The sequence below is a fragment of the Dipodomys ordii genome, unplaced genomic scaffold, assembly GCF_000151885.1.
Source record: "Dipodomys ordii isolate 6190 unplaced genomic scaffold, Dord_2.0 Scaffold152, whole genome shotgun sequence".
Classification (NCBI taxonomy): domain Eukaryota; kingdom Metazoa; phylum Chordata; class Mammalia; order Rodentia; family Heteromyidae; genus Dipodomys; species Dipodomys ordii.
In genome coordinates, this window is record NW_012267368.1 from 4571918 (window position 1) to 4588354 (window position 16437).

Consider the following 16437-nt stretch of genomic DNA (forward strand, 5'->3'; position numbering starts at 1 on the left):
TTAAGACTCAGCATGGAAACAAACAATAAACAAGAGGAGGCAACTGATAAAACTTTAAATTAGGGCCAGATGCTGGCGGCTCACAACTGTAATCCTAAGAGACTAAGTAAGACCTGAGGACCATGGTTTGAAGCCAGTTGAGGAAGGAAAGACCTTGAGACTCTTATCTCCAATTAACCACGAAACAGCCGGAAGTAGGAGTATGGATCAAGTGGCAGAGTACCAACACTGAATAAAAAGAGCAAAAGAGCTCAGGAACAACATGCAGGCCCTGAGTTTGAGCTTAAGCCTGGTACACGCACACACACACATACACACACACACTCACCCACACATATGTGCACATACATAATTATACAAATCTTCCAAATAAGGCAAAAAGATTCCCCCAAAATAATAACAGAATTACAGAGCAAATTACCAGTAATAGGAATCTAAATGTACAGAGAAGATTAGGCTCTATTTGACAAGACACAAACCTGTACCATGTGAGTCACTGGTAGGTGCAGAATTAAAGGAACATCATAACTGACACAAAAGCCATACTGCAGGGAGGGTGGTGACAAGTTTGTTCTAGGCTCACCCACTACCTAAGGTACAATTAAGTGAGCCATTAATGTTACAGTCCATTAAGCCAATTAAATTAGTCATTAATGTTATAGTCCATTAGATCACTCAGGAATTACATCGTCTCAGATGACTGCGAAAATAGTAAAGCAAAAAATGGTAATTTGGCAATATTTTGTTAAGGCACAAATATTAAGATGAGAGAAAGAAATGGAAAGGAAGAAATAAAGCAGAAAATGGAAGAGAAATGTAAGAGTTAGTCCAAGATACCATAGTAATTACATTAAAAGCAAACCAATGCATCTAACTAAAACACAAAATTTTCAAGTGAAATGAAAAAAAGTAAGATTCACATACACTATCTTTATAAGAAAGAGAGATTGATGGGTGGGGGAGGACAGGCCCTGTGGACACCCAGCAAAGGGAGGCTACAGCAAGGCAAGCTGAACTATCAGACCTAAGGGAGGCGTTCCACGGCAACCATGTACCCCCCCACACACAATAGCAAACAATTGTGTTGACCACTAATGAGTGTAGCATTCGTGGTAGCAAGCATTTCAAAAGAACAGAATTATGACAGGTATGTCATAATGCCTATTATTTACAAGCTTACAAGATGATTTTAGAGTTTGTATGGAGAGAAGGGATACCAGTGGCTCATGCCTGTAATCCTAGCTGCTCAGGAGGCCAAGATCTGAGGACTGAAGTTCAAAACCAGCTTGTCCTGGACAGTCCATGAACTAGAGATGTGCTTAATAGGACGATCACCAGCTTTGATCAAATAAGCTAAGAGACAGCATTCAGGCTCTGAGTTCAAGTCCCAGGACAACACAAAAGGAAGAAAAGGAGGAGGAAGAAGAGGAAGTGGAGAAGGAGGAAGAGGAGAAGACCAAGTTGTGAGGCATGGTTTTATTATAAATATAGGTAGATCACACTGTACATTTGAGTTGAAGTTTATGTACTTTGAGACATAATTTCCTGTACAATTACATTAAGAGAGATGTGTAGTATTGATATGAAGACAGATTGTCACTGATAAATGATACAGAATTGAGGACCATAAATAGAGCCCAAAATACCATTAAATTAATGACAAGTTTGGCGGTGCACTTTAGTTAGGTAAGATGGGCAATTCCAATTCACTAATATTCTGCTGTATCTAGCAGCAGTGCCCGCTGTGTGACCTTGTGGCGTGGTAAATTTGGGGCTGTGACTCCTTGGAGACCTTACACACTCAGCACAGACTTTATTTTGAACCTGACTCCGGAGCAGCCATGTGAACACCATCTCTGGATGTTGGTGTGGACACCAGCCACTTCAGGACCACGTGTCAAATACCCATATGAGGCAAGTACGCAGGATCTGTGATTAGCTGCCCAGGCTGGCTTACAACCTTGATCCACCAGGTCTCAGCCTCCTGAGTAGCTAGAATGACTGAGCCACCAGTGCCTGGCTTCAAGTTCTATTTCTACCATTAAAATGAGCAAACAGCATGCTGTTATTTCTTCCCTCAAGCCAGTAACAGCCCTTCATGGTCTGTGTTTCCATTATGAAACACCTGAAATTTATTCTAGAGAACTGAATGGGATCATTGTAAATCCGATTACACCATCCTCACACTTAAAGTACCCCAAGGCATGGATGATTTCTTACAAATAACATTGTCCAGTAGCCTAATTTTTTCTTAGAGTTCTCTGCTTCCATCCTCAGTCCTCATCCCACAGACCCCACCCCGACCCCTCTGGCCTGGCAGGGAGTCCTGGCTGCCTCAGACTCCTCCCTCTGGCTTCTTCCTCTGTCCTGCCTCCCCTGGCTGGCCTGTGTGCACACCACCAGCTTCAGTTCAGCTTCCCTGAGGCTTAACCTAGCCTGCTGCTGCCTCTTCTCCCTTCCCAAAACCCCTTTTCTTACAGCCTAAGGAGTAGTCCTAGCAGAAATCATCTCCTTTACACATCTGCTGGCCGTATCTCACAGCAGTCAGCAACTGGGACTGGTCGGAGGTAACTGTGGCCAACAGACCCATCTCCGGACATTGCTGTGCATCTCAGCTGCAGGTCACCATCTTTCCATCTCCTCACATTGCTGTGCATCTCAGCTGCAGGTCCTTGTCTTTGTCAGATGGTATAGATACATAAATGGAATTTTGACCATCTATAATTTCTATGGGACCTAGGAAAAAAATTTCCAACCACTAAACCGTATTTCCTTGTCTGTTTTGGGATTAGCTCATCTGGTTCATTTTCTTTATTAATCTGAATGTGACAGTACACAACCCTTGCCTACCCACCTTCAGACCCAAAACACACATCTCCTGTTACTACAGCCTTTGTTGGCAACTGGTCTGTCATACTAATGCACAGAAGATGTCATCTAGACCAAAGACACTGACTCAAGAGGATGAAGTGCACCCGCTTCACAGAATGAAAGAGAAGCCGTTATTAGGATACATCGTTTCTGCATTAATGCCTGCCCATCCTGAAGATTCTGGCACCACACATGACTATTAACTGATCAGAATGTGGGTTGGGATTATCAAAGTCATGCAGTGGAATCCATGGCAACAGATTTAAACTGCCAAAAAAAATACTGTCAAAGTATTTGTATTTCTATCTTGTTAAATGGCCAGGACAAGTCCCAGGACCCAGGGTCATCCTGGCCTGGTCCTCAGTCTAAGTAGATGGAGACCCACACTGTAGATGGAATGCCCACAGGGCCCTGGCTGGCCAAGCATGCTTTCACATGATCACAGACACATTTTCTTCCTTTTGCAGTTTTTGGGCTTGTTTTGCAAATTTATTTTTCAAAGGACAGACAAAATGTGTTTATCCGGTACAACTTGATGTTTTGAAGTATAAATACATGGCAGCATTGTTAAGTAGAGCTCATTAACGTATGTTATCTTCCTTCTTTGTCTACCTTGGTGGCACAAACACTCCACATTCACTCTGTTTACAGTTGCCAAGAAGGCAAAGGATGCTTATCAATTGTGGGAAGCCATCCTGGAGATTTCCCTCCTGAATATGTTGTACCTTGCATGTTCTTTCTTTTCTCATCTTAGTTCTGCATTATTTCCTGTATGAAATTCTATTTTTATTTTTTGGTGTGAGTACTAGGATTGAACACAGGGCCTCAGTCTTGCTTTGGTTTTTGCTGGACTGGAGCTCTACCACAATTCCACTTTTCTCTTTTTACTGGTTAATCAGTTAAGAGTCTCATGGACTCTCCTGCTTGAGCTGGCTTCCGACTACCATCTTCAGCCTCCAGCCTCCTGAGTAGCCAGGATTACAGGTGTGAACCACCACGTTCCTGGCTTGAACTTGTTGAGAATTAATCATCCTATACTTCTTAGAAATGAATATCAGGTAGATGGATAGTTAGAAACAAGAATATACACAGATACACATACTCATACCTATACATATACGTATGTATGAATATGTACCCTATGTCAATGTATGCACAGACTCTGTAGGATTATAAACTATGAAACTGTGGTAATTGATAAGCTGTCCATGAAGAATTCTACTAAAGTGCTATTCTAATTAACATGTCTGTCACTGGTTTCTCTCTCCAACACAAAGGCCATTTCCATGTGCATTTGGTGAGTAGGCACACATGACAACAGACTAGTCAATATATAGTCTTACATTGTGTACCCCTGTCTTTCCTTGTAGAATCTCTTACTGGGCTTGATGATCTGTTCAGGAAGGAATTTTAAGCAAATCTGATTTGTAAAGTGATTGTGGAATCAATCATGGATAGAGAGGTAATAGAGGATTGGTGGTCAGCAGGTTATAGAGAAATGAAGGAAAAGTTGTTACAGTTGTGTGTTTGTGTAGAATATACGCCATCAAGGAGAGAGCTGCTTGTGTTCACTGCTTTGTACCCAGGACTAATGTAAGAAGACTCAGTGAAGCACTTTCAGCTTAAATCCAAGCTTATGATGTCAGATTGCTTTTGTGTTGCATCTAGGCAGAGTCTGTAAGTCAGAAAGCTTTATTGTGATCTAATTTTCTACCCTTGCAAAGTAAATATTGGAAGTAATATTGGCAAAAATAGAAGTCATTTGCATAAACTGCAGGTCAGACTAATCAACTAAAATAATAAGTTATATTACAGGTTTTGTATTTTTAGACTATTTTAGTCTCTAACAATGAATTGCTTTAGTTAGCGCATTTTATTTTTCATTTTAAATGTAAACCAGAAGATAGCTGAGTAAGGAAAAATATTTAAGGCATTAAGGAAGCTAATGCATTTGTCTACATTATAAAACTAAGCTAAATACAGTTTAATCTCATTTCTGTCAATTTATTATTGAATATCTTACCTGCTTTATTCATTGAACCAAAGTGAAACAATTTTTTAAATGGAGAGCAAATAATTCAAATACAATGAAAAATATGTACTGTTTATTTACAAATTTTAAAAAGCTTTTTAAAAGTTTTTAACTGTGTGCTTTCAATTAAAAAAGGAAAATTAAATTTATCCATTCCATATTCTTTCCCAGAATCATTTCCTACATCTTCCTAAGGTAAGTTTTGTTGAACAAGAATGCGATCACACCACAGTGACCAATAAAAATAATGAAAATTGCTCAAAATTTACCATTGACCACACAGAGAATATTCCCCACAAGGGCCATGAAAGAGAAACTTTTGTAATAAAGCACTTTCCTAGAATTCTGCTACCTGAAACAATGAATATTACTATTTAAAAACAATGTAATTTATAGCTCAAATATATATATAAATCATTTAATAAAACATTATATACACAATTGAGAAAGAATACCACATTTTGAAACCATTAAAATGCAAGAAAAAAAACAAAAAAGTTATCAAGCTTGAGAATAAAAAATACACCAATTTTAGCACAAATTAACAAGGTCATTTATTTTCTTGGTGGGAGTTTTCCAGATCCTGTGAACTTTTATTTTTCTATACAAAGAAAAAATTGGATGTCTACCATGGAATTATGATGTAATAACCTGTCATCAGATGGGAATGGGATTCATTTTAACTTGGTAGATTGCTTAACCTTATTTGAATAACTAATAAGGCTAACTGAAGACAGATTTAATCTTCCAATTTACCCATCCCAGAAAATTATTATATTGGGTTTTCTTGAAAAAACAATATTAAGAGTGTGAAAAGAATATTTTAATTAAGACTGCTACCTCCTAAATTTAATGTAAGTAGAGAAGGTTTCAAACTTTTCATTCCTGTGTTTTTCTCTAATGATTTCTCTCAGAAATAGAACTCCTATCTCTGAAGCTAAATTATGATTTTGCCAATGTCACACGGATAATACTTTCAAGAATGGAAGGAAGTAGAATGTGTTCCGGTTTTCATTGAATTCCTTCAGAGTTCCTGTCTGAGTTGTATAGGAACCTGGGGTTAGAATGATTCAGATTTTCACTGGAATAAAGCAATTCAAATTGTAACAATTTTGATTACTTAGTAGCAATGGCCCAACCTTACATACACCCACTATTCTCTCTCTTTTTCCTTAAGAGAAGCACCTATGCCATTCATGTTTTACAGGGCACACCTGTTCAGAAGGATTCAGAGAATGTCATTTGTGTCTTGGGTTTTGTTCATTAGTACCTCTCCACCATTGTCTGCTCATTCATAACCAGACATGTACCTAATGAACTCAAGTTTGCTACATGTTTTTATACAATTGTTCATGTTTAATAATAGCAGTGATTCAATGAAAATTCTGACTTTCAGCAGCTGTTTCACTGCTTTCTCTGTTTCAAAACTGTGTTTTAATCAGTCTCTGCAGTATCAAAGATTGAAATAAGGGCAATGCCCTCATGGTGTACATGGTATTTTACAACTTGTGCCACATCCCAGTCCTTTTTGCCTGGGTTATTTTTTTGAAGTAGGGTTTTGTTTTATTCCTGAGTTTTGATTCTCCTAACCATGCTTCCTCATGTGGCTGGAGATGACAGTCACCGCACCCAGAGGTTGGTTGGGAAGGAGTCTTGCTAATCTTTATGACTGGCCTGTTCTGGAAAATCTGCCCCCATCTTTGCCTCCCAAGTAGCTGAGATGGCAGGTCGAGCCGTCTCCACTGTGGTTATCACTCTTCTGTGATTGGTGTGTGACACTGTGCATGCTGAATCATTTCTCTAAGGTTTAAAATGCAGAATCATCATTTTTCTAAGGGTTAAAATGCAGAATGTCACTGGCACCTGCAGCTCATACCTGCCATCCCAGCTACTCAGGAGGCTGGGATCTGAGGACCGCGATTCAAAGCCAGACAGGGGCAGGAAAGTCCATCAGACTCTTATCTCCAATGAATCGCCAAAAAGCCAGAAGTGGAGCTGTGGTGGCTCAAGTGGCAGAGTGCCAGCCTTGAGTGATAAAGCTCGGGGACATCGCCCAGGCCCTGAGTTCAAGCATCAGGACTGGCACATTTAAAAAAACAAAGGAAAGATAAATGGAACCTAAGTTCCAACCCTGAATACTGCAGTAGCAATTCTTTTTAAAAAATATGCATTTCTGCAATTCCAATTTGTTTGATCACAAATCATCTTTTATGTAAGCGAATGTTCCAGATAAATTAAGTCAGGTGTCAATGATTCATTGCAATGTTTTCTGTTCTGTTTTGAGGACATTTCTTTCTAAAGCACAGAGCCCACTTTCCTTCCTGCTCAGACTTGCACAGTGCAGAGCTTGCTATGTGACTCATTGGCTTCTCTGTGGTCTCTGCTGTGTTCTGTGCTCAAACAGCAGTGATCTCCGCCTTTGCAGGGTGTTCCGACCTCCACACCAGGCTGTTAGCTGTGCCTTCGCCATGCTTTCAGAACCCTGTAACCATCCCCACTCACCACTGTCCACCTACAGCTCTTGATTCTAATCTACACACAACTGCTAACTTGCAATGAAGGGGAAAAAACAGATGCATAATACCCTAAACTTGCAGGCCAGTTGGACCTCCCCATGGGGGCTGGAGGGTCTGACTTCATTCTAGAGGATCCAAACACTTTCTGTGTTAGTCTGTCTTCCAGAGGGATTAGGATAATGGGACTTGGGCTAAGAGTCATTAAGAGGTAATGTCAATTGCTCTCATGCAACTTGTCTGTAGGCCTAAGACTTGGATATTTGCCAAATTATTTTATATTTGTATGTTGACTGTTACATTGGAATGAAATATGATGCCTTTAATCTACCCAGGCCCGAATATTAGCATGATTTCATTAACCTTATCTCATGAAATTTAATGAATGCCTGATAGCTTCCTTTTTGGATTTACTCAAATTCTCTAGACCCAGTGATTTTATTTCATGTTGTATATCAGAGCTGGAGCTTGAACTCAGTGCCTGGGGTGCTGTCTCTTAGCCTTTTTATTTTGCTCAAGGCTAGTTCTCTACCACTTGAGCCACACCTCCATGTCTTGTTTTTGCTGGTTATTTGGAGGTAAGAGTCTCTCAGGTTTCTCAGCTCAGGTTGGCTTGAACCTTGATCCTCTGGTCTCAACCCCCTGAAATATAGGATCACAGGCACATGGCTCCAGTGTCTGGCCTTCCTTTATTTTTCACTTCATATTGTACAGAGGACTTAGGGCACTTGGTCAGCCCTTTCTTCCTCTCTTCTCTTGATCAGAGTTGCTCAGCATTGAGGGAGCTTTCAGAGCTTCTGGGACTCCAACAGAAATTCAGAAATCGACTCCATACTTGTAGGGTGAACACTGATCCTGGCCCCCACGGTGCTGGTAGGGATGTGAAGGCCCCTGGTCCACACTCTGTCTTCTAGAGATGACACAACCTGCACGAATGTCAGCTCTACCCTTCTAGGGAAGGTGTGCACTAATGTGACAAACAACTCGGGTTACACACACTTTGTTTTCATACTTTTTCTTACTTCAAAATAAATTAACTTTGTAGGACTCTTTATTCCTCTTGATTTTGATCACTGAGTATATACATGATTTAAGTCATCGAATTATGTTCACATGACATCAAGATATTTCATATAAAGATGCATCATACTCATAACTGGACTTATGGAATTGTAACCATGTTGTACAACTACTTAATGATAAAAATTTAAGTGTAAAAAGAAAATCAAGAAGAATATCAACACCAAGGTTTGTTTTGTGAAATTGGAATGTGTTTTCTTAGGGAATAGTTCTACACTAATTTATCCCACTGCACCGGTACCAGCACTAAATAGAATTAACAACAACATCAGCAGCAACAATGATTTAGAGCATGAAAATAATATGACAGTTAAACTGCTTTTTATATTTTAGGGAAACATAGATGAAAGTATTACTTCAAGTAAATCTATGAGTCTCTTTTTAAATATTACCTCATTAGCTAATCACTACTGCAACATGTAATAGTAAGGAGGATAGTTATTGATAAACACATACAACACACACAGATACCCATGCCTTTATTTTAAAAGACATCACTTATCCCGAGCCTTAATACTGGTTATAAGGCAGCTACTTAGAGATGTTATACGGCACCTTAGTTTTAAAATAAAACTTTCAAATGCCAATGTGACCCTCAGGTTGTCTAAATATCCCTTTTGGGCTTCTACTTCAGAAGAATGCACCAGGCTCCATCGCCAGTTCACAGGCTGTGGATCTCCAGCCATACACTGAAACGACAAAATCCAAGGCTGCACAAGAGCACAGAAATAGACATGATACAAACCGGGCGCTGGTGGCTCACGCCTGTAATCCTAGCTACTCAGGAGGCTGAGATCTGAGGATCGCGGTTCAAAGCCAACCAGGGCAGGAAAGACCGTGAGACTCCTATCTCCAATAAACCACCAGAAAACCGGAAGTGGCAGCTCAAGTGGTAGAGCACTGGCCTTGAGCTGAAGAGCTGAGGGACAGCGCCCAGGCCCAGAGTTCAAGCCCCACGACCGACAAAAAAAAAAAAAATAAGAAATAGACATGATACAAATGGAAACAGACTTGTTAGAACAAGGCAAACAGGAAAAGAAAGTTCCTTAAAGCAACTAACATGAATCAAGAAGAATAAAGTAAAAAAGAATACTTTTTAGAGAATTTATTTATTTCTTCCTGATTTTTTCCTGTGAAGGGCGCAGCTCCCACCATTTGTCTAATAAGGGAGATAAAATTCAGAGCTGAGAGGAAGCCTCACAGAACGAGGCAGGATGGGGCTGTGAGGACTCCAGGAAGCCCTGGCAGGGACCTGGTGAGGATACAGGAATGTGATGATCTGATTATCCTTATTTTCCACGCTGAAGGAGTAAGAGGAGGAGGTGGCGATTAACTAACACGGAGAACAAGTTTCAGAAGAAAAAGAATGACTCAGGCTCGGCACTCTGCTGAATACGATAATGATTTGTATTTCCTTTTTATCCGGTGCCAATTTATGCACATATACATGACTACACTGCTCTGTCTACAATGTGCATTTGTGATGAGAATGATTTCCATTCATCTCATCAAAGAGCCAAGGCATTTAACAGCTCAGACTTGTAAAATAAACATCCAGAACTTTCTCTCCCATTTCCTTTAGGAGTCTGAATAGAAAATTAAAATCTTTTATTGAGAATACTATTTTTTTGTACTTTTTTAACACGTACTCAGCACATCATTTGTCATCCAGATGACATAAACAGACTATAATATGAACAGCCAAAATATACATGTAAGTGTGATTCTGCCATTTTGTGGCAACATTACCAGAAAACACAGATATTTCCTCTTAAATTTTGGGCTGTGAAATGCAACAACTGTGAGAAGTGAATTAAACTGATAAAACTGAATGCCTTCTGTTAGTATATGTCTAGGATAGTCCTAGCAGAGGATCACAATAGCACAATAGCTATGTACATATAAATGATGCTAATCGAAAGGAATTCCAAGATATGGAAACAAGAGGCTTTTTTAAAATGTACTGTGTGAAGTTTTTCTTTTTCTTTTTTTCCCCTTTGGTTTATCCCCCGTTGACACTGTTTTTTATTTTGGTACCCTGTGACTTATATCTACATTTACTTGATTTGGGGAAGGGAAGGGGAAATCGCAAAATGGTGAAACAAAGGACAAAAGCTGTGAACCAATGTAACAGCAATACTCACAGGACAACATGTTGGAAATGAACTTTACAACTTGGGAGTTAGAGCCAGGGAGGGAAAGGGAAAAAATATGGAGGAGGTAACAATATTGGACAAGAAAGGTACTCATTACCTTACTTATGTAACTGTAACCCCTCTGTACATCATTTTTACAATGAAATATTAAACTTAAAGAAATAATAAATGCCTTCTCTTAAAAATGTTTTTGTATGTCCCTCCCCCAAAGTATAACCCCTGCTCTCACTGTATTTGATGTTGGTATAATTTGTGGAGGGGAAGGGAAAAAACAAATCGTTTAAACAGGGGTACAGGTGGACCCATTGCAACAATGAGATGTACAAGTCGTTATGTCGAAAACGAACTTTACAACCTTAGTGGGGGGGGAGGAGGATTGGGGAGGCGGAGGGAAGATGGGAAGGGATGGGAAGGGGAAACAAAGGAGGAGGCTACAATGCTTGATAAGAAATATACTCATTATCTTGCCCATGTAACTGTAACCCCTCTGGTACAGTATTTTTACAATAAAAATGTTTTTGAAAAAGTAATAGAAGTATAATAAAACTGAATATTTTGTATGAGGAATATATTGGTGGGGGATACATTTTGGGAGAATTATTTTCTTAGAATGATAAGAAAAAATATTTTTTACTTTTTATTCTAATTAAGTTCATTCTTTTACATGAAATTATGTTGTTTTATGTACATATTGGAGAATATATATAATTATGCCTACTTATGATTTACTATAATATCAGTAATGAATGTAACAAAAGTATGCTATTCTATTTTGGTGAATGTATTCAAAACCCTTACTAATATTTATATAACATACAGAACATAATCACTATTGTAGTCACGCTATTCCTCAGGACTGCCAAACTCTTACCCCTGGTCCAACCCATGGATAAATATGATCCTATCTCTGACTCAGGTACCTGTACTATTCTATCATTCTAATTCAAAGCCAATGAGATCTAATTGTGTGTGTGTGTGTATGTGTGTGTGTGTGTGTGTGTGTGTGTGTGTTTGTATGTGTGTGTGTGTTGAACTCAGAGTTTGAGCTACTACTTGACTGCTTTACTCAAGACTAGAACTCTACAACTTAAGTTAAACCACCACTTCTAGGATTTTTTTTTGTTGGTTAATTGGAGATAAGAATCTCATGGACTCTCTTTTCTGGGCTGGCTTCCAAACACAATCCTCAGATCTCAGCCTTCTGAGTAGCTAGGATTATAGGCATGAGCCTCCAGTACCTGGAAGGAATCAAGATTTGTAAAACAGAATTACATGTGATATCAGGTGATAAAAATCTTACAAAACAAGAAGATAATCATCACATGATCTCATATATGACTCTGATCGAGTTCCATCATTTGGGGGCACAGGGTTTTTAAATTTTCCATTTCCATAAACTTGAGAGTTCTCCTATTGGACCTGGACCCTGTAATGGAATCACTGACTTTTGGTAGCTCTCTTTCCCCTATGAGTTCACATAATTTTCACTTCTATCACTGTCCTTATCATTCTGCCATGTATTTGCCAGCCCTTGTCTTCAGTAATTTTGGTAGTAACTATTTTTACTAGGGTGAGACTTATCTTACAGTGGTTTGAGTATGTATCTCTAGATCATTAATCAGCATCTTTTCACATATCTATTGGCTACTTGTACATCTTATAAGAAAGATACCAAGAAAATCATTATTTTATAGCAACAATATAATATTATATTCTTTCAAGAAGGTATTCATTCTAAGCCAGGCACCAATGGTTCATACCTATAATCTTACTTACACAGGAGACTGAGCTATCTGAGGATGGTGGTTCAAACTCAGCCCCAGCAGAAAACTCCAGGAGACACTCATCTCCAATTAACCAGTAAAAATCCAGAATTACAGCTCTTACTGAAGTGTTAGAGTGCCAGCCTTGAGTTTAAAAAGCTAAGGGATAACATGTAGGACCTCAGTTCAAACCCCAGCACCAGTTCAAAAAATAAGTAATCAAGTAAATAAATAAATAGTAACAGTTTTGAAGCCCCAAAGTTCAGTCCACCTGGTCTCTTTCCTCTTACTTTTCTGAAGCTATTAACATGACTTCCAGACAAAAGCATTCATTCATCTCAGTTTGTGACTCAGATAGCATGCCACCTGTATTATTGTCATTTTCACTATTTTCCTCAAGATGAATATATGACCTTTTTGATGATGGCTTTCCTGAGCACTCCTATTGATATTGCTATTAAGCTTTGCTGAAAATCTATGGCATTAAGTTGGGCATTTAATAGGAAACTTAAGTCCTGACAGGCCTTATCTGCTAAAATAAACTTTTCTATAACTAACTCACATTTCAATCATTCCAATGTACCTGGGTTCTCTACAAACATTTGGCGGTCACATAAACCAACAACTAGGGAGTAGTTGAGCTCAGTTAACATACTAACATAACAATTTCATATGTATGAGAAAATGGTCTTGGGGAGGCCAATGGCTGAACCTAGAGATTCACCTTGTGTTTGTAGCAGGGGGAGAGCTCGCAAAGCCCAGGCTGCTGCCAGGAGCCGGAGGACAGGGGAGGGCAGGGGAGGGCAGGGGAGGGCAGGGGAGGGCAGGGGAGGGCAGAAGACAGAGAGCAGAGCCTAGGCTGCCCATGAGCCAGAGCACAGAGGAGGACAGGCGACAGGCCTGTCATGTGTTTTCAGGTCCTCCCAGTGCTCATGGCACTGAAGCAGGGAGGATCTGAGAGAGGAGCAGCATTTCTCTCTGGGGCTTAGAATGCTGGTCCTACCTGCAGCACTGCGTCTGTGCTGAGAGAAAGGCTGCTGGGCCTACAGGCTACAGACTCCTGTGGGCTATGTTGCTCCAGGAAGGCAAAGGAGGGAAACTTCTGGAGGGAATACAGCCCCTGCACTGACTCAGCCCCAGCTTGAGAGAACCGATTGTCTGTGCAGAGATTGATTTTTCTTCCCTGTGAATGGCACTCTGGGATGTGATCAAAAGCTCAGCCTAAAACGCAACACGGTAGAAAAATGAGCTGAACTATGAACTAAAGCCTTAGAAATGTATTCAATTCTAGGAAAAGTTAGGAATCTCCAAATAAAACAGATGTTCAGAAGCCCAGATGGACAGGACTGGCGAAAGCCTCTACACTGCACACCGCACCAGAGGAAGGAAGGAAATGGAAGCCTGCACAAGGAAAGACCAAGTTGTACACAAAAGCAAACCCATTAGAATTAAATTAGACATCGCAGCACAAACCTGAAAGCACAGAATTACATATTTTCATCTCTAAAAGTAAATCACTGCCAAGCGTAATTATTACATCCAAGAGAAATGTCCTTGAAAAATCAATGCAGAGATGAAGGCCTCCCAAGGTGAGCACAAAATAATGCAATTTATGACTGCAAAGCCAGGATGGAAGAATTCATGTGAAAGAGCCCTATCCTCAGATGAGGACCCCAGAGGCCAGGGAAGAAGAAAGGAGACAATGAGAAGAAAAGAATTAGAACTGCTCCACTCAGCAAACCAGTAATCTAAAAGAAATATGAGAGAAGCCAATGAAATGAACACACTCAGTGAACACCTCTCAATTGTGAGCCTAAATGTAGATGACTTTAACGCCTGTTAAAACAAGGGGGTGGGGTCAAGGGGAAAGAGGAAGACGAGTGACGAGGGGAAGAGGGGAGAATGCAGTTAAGACTCCAATGAACATCTTACAAAATCAACCAAAGTGAGGGAACAGGTGGGGAGGGGAGGGGTGTGTGAGAATGCTGAAGGAGGTGACATGGATCAGGATATATCATACTCATAAACCGGTATGTGAAAGGACAACTCCCTTGTGCAACTACTTAAAGATAATAAATCAGGGACTGGAAAGGTGACTCAGTGGTAGAGTGCTTGCCTTGCATGCATGAGGCCCTGGGTTCAATTCCGCAGCACCACATAAACAGAAAAGGCCGGAAGTGGTGCTATGGTTCAAGTGGGAGAGCACTAACCTTGAGCTGGAGAGCTGAGGGAAAGCGCCCAGGCCCAGACTTCAGGTCCCATGACTGACAAAAAAAAGATAATAAATTAATGGAAACAACAATGCAGATTGGCTGGTTGGATTTTTTTTTTTTTTTTGGATCCGGTCGTTGGGCCTGAACTCTGGGCTTGGGCGCTATCCCTCAGCTCTTCAGCTCAAGGCTAGCACTCTACCACTTGAGCCCCAGCGCCACTTCTGGCTTTTTTTTCTTTTTTGCTTATGTGGTGCTGAGGAATCGAACCCAGGGCCTCATGCATGCAAGGCAAGCGCTCTACCACTGAGCCACCTTCCCAGCCCATGGTTGGATTTTTTTAAAAAAAGATTCTACTGCTTGTTTTCTTCAAGAGACACAACTCACTGGCAAAGATACTGAAAGTGAAAGGATGGAACAGAAACAGCAAACGGAGGAAACAGATTATACAAGAGTAACACCAGTCCTAGTTGGCAAGGTAGAAATTATAAAAGCTCATGACACTTAACAGCATGCCTCAGAACAATCAATGGGTCAGTGAAGAATTGAAAAGGGAACTCTCCAAAGAAATGAAAATGGGAAAACACAAGGAGCACTGCAAAGCAGGATGTTTATTGTAATAAATATTCACATAAAAGAGTTCAAATAGGGCTAGGAAGGTGGCTCAGTGGTAGAGCGCTTGCCTTGCATGCCTGAGGCCCTGGGCTCGATTCCTCAGCACCACATAAGCAAAAAGAAAAAAGCCGGAAGTGGCGCTGTGGCTCAAATGGTAGGGCACTAGCCTTGAGCTGAAGAGCTGAGGGACAGGGCCCAGGCCCAGAGTCCAGACCCCATGACCAGATCCCCCGCCCAGAAAAAAAAAAAGAGAGAAAGAGTTCAAATAAACAACTTCACTGTTGTATCTCAAGGAACAGAAAAGCAAGAACAGAACCAAGACTGCAATTAGTACAAAAAAAAAGAAAGAAAAGAAAGAAAGAAAAACAAAGATCAGAGCTCAAGCCAATTAAGTAACTATGAAAAAATATAAATGACAGATTAAGTATTTGCTAAAATGTCCATGGAACTTCCATTTTCTTCACCTTCACCCTCCTGCCATCTTCCTCCCACTGTCCCCCAAGAAAGAGGGCTGTTACATTTATCTCCATTAGGTATTTCTGCACAAGAAATAAAGGAAATGCATACTAAAAATATCCATAAAGGAAATGCCAATCAAAACAACACTAAAATTCCACATCCCCATGGTAGAATGGCCACCATCAAAACACAACAACAGACGTGGGCCCAGGGACAGGAAAAAAGGAACCCTATTTACAATGTTAGTGGGAACTGTAAACTTGTTCAACCACTCAGGAAAGCAGTGTGGAGATTCCTAAAAAAAAAAAAAAAAAAAACAACAACAACTAAGCACGGAGCTTCTCTATGACCCAGCAATGCCACTCTTGAGAATTTACCTAAAAGACTGTAAAGTAGGATAGAGTAAAGCTGTCTGCACAACCACAGTAACTGCTGCACTAGTCACCATAGCCATGGTGTGGAATCAGCACAGATACTATTTAATATCCATTCAATGGACAAATGGATTAAGAAAATATCATGTATGTGCACAATGGAATTCTATTCAATCATTACAAAGAATATTATAATATCGTTTGCAAAGAAATGGATGAGCCTGTAAAATAATTACATTAGAAAGTAGGTCAGAGGGCCCAGAGAGACAAAGTATCCGTTTTCCCTTTACATGTGGAACTAATTCATAAATATACAATTAGACACATAAAGGGGTTGTAAGCAAGTATACACAAATGTATTAAC